At 33.8% G+C, this 847-nt stretch overlaps 1 protein-coding gene across 12 annotated transcripts in view; it reads left to right on the top strand.

The window, feature by feature from the left end:
• Positions 1 to 847, top strand: part of LOC106868187 (unconventional myosin-IXAa) — a 213,418-nt gene that overhangs the window by 75,714 nt on the left and 136,857 nt on the right. The gene's annotated exons all lie outside the window — the stretch shown is intronic.

The raw sequence follows: 847 nt of genomic DNA, 5'->3' as shown, positions 1-847 counted from the left end.
ATATATATATATATATATATATATATATATATAGTCAAATTGAATAATTGAATAAGAAAGCAACAAGAGGATCTGCAAATGGAGTGTATTAGTTTGATGCTCACAAAATAGAGAGAGTTTTTGATATTTCGAGCCTCAGTGTGTAACAACTTCTCATACTCTAGTTGATATACTGATACAGTAACTATTAGCAAAATACAAAGCAACGGTATACCAACTTGGCGGAATTATTCAAGAGAATGTTGCATGTTAGAGTGTTCAAAAGAATTCCATGTGATATTTGATTCAACCCTCTGCACTCTTGAGATCAAATCCCACCGAAGTCAGCTTTGCCTTTCATCTCTTTGGGGGTCAGTAAAAATGTGTTAATTGAGTGTAGTGGAGTAAGAGAACTATTAGCAAATCGGAGAAGATGCCCTGTTGTTCTTTGCCTTCTAAGACAGTTGGGTTTCTGATATAACACCCACATGTACACACACATATATATGTACATATACCCATATATAAATATACACATGCAGTTGGTTATATTGAACATATACACTATGCACTATATAGACATATACAGACGTGCACTCTTCCATGCACATTCATGTGTACACACATAGTTCCATTTATATAAAAACATAGTAGTACTACTTAGAAATTTCTTATCTCTTGCTGTAAATATGCAAACTTTGCTATCAGTTGCTAGGCTCAATCTCAGACAATTCATAAAATCAACATAATGTATTTGAGAAGAACATTTTTTTTAGGCTTCTGGTTTGTGTTAGAGATTCCTAATCAGCATCTTGCTGACCGCTCTTCACCTTTCAGACTGGAAAAAAATCACTTGAATTGTGTGTGT

The sequence above is a fragment of the Octopus bimaculoides genome, chromosome 12 (genome assembly GCF_001194135.2).
Source record: "Octopus bimaculoides isolate UCB-OBI-ISO-001 chromosome 12, ASM119413v2, whole genome shotgun sequence".
Lineage (NCBI taxonomy): Eukaryota > Metazoa > Mollusca > Cephalopoda > Octopoda > Octopodidae > Octopus > Octopus bimaculoides.
Note: the sequence above shows the minus strand (reverse complement) of the source record. Positions and strands in the feature narration are given on the sequence as shown.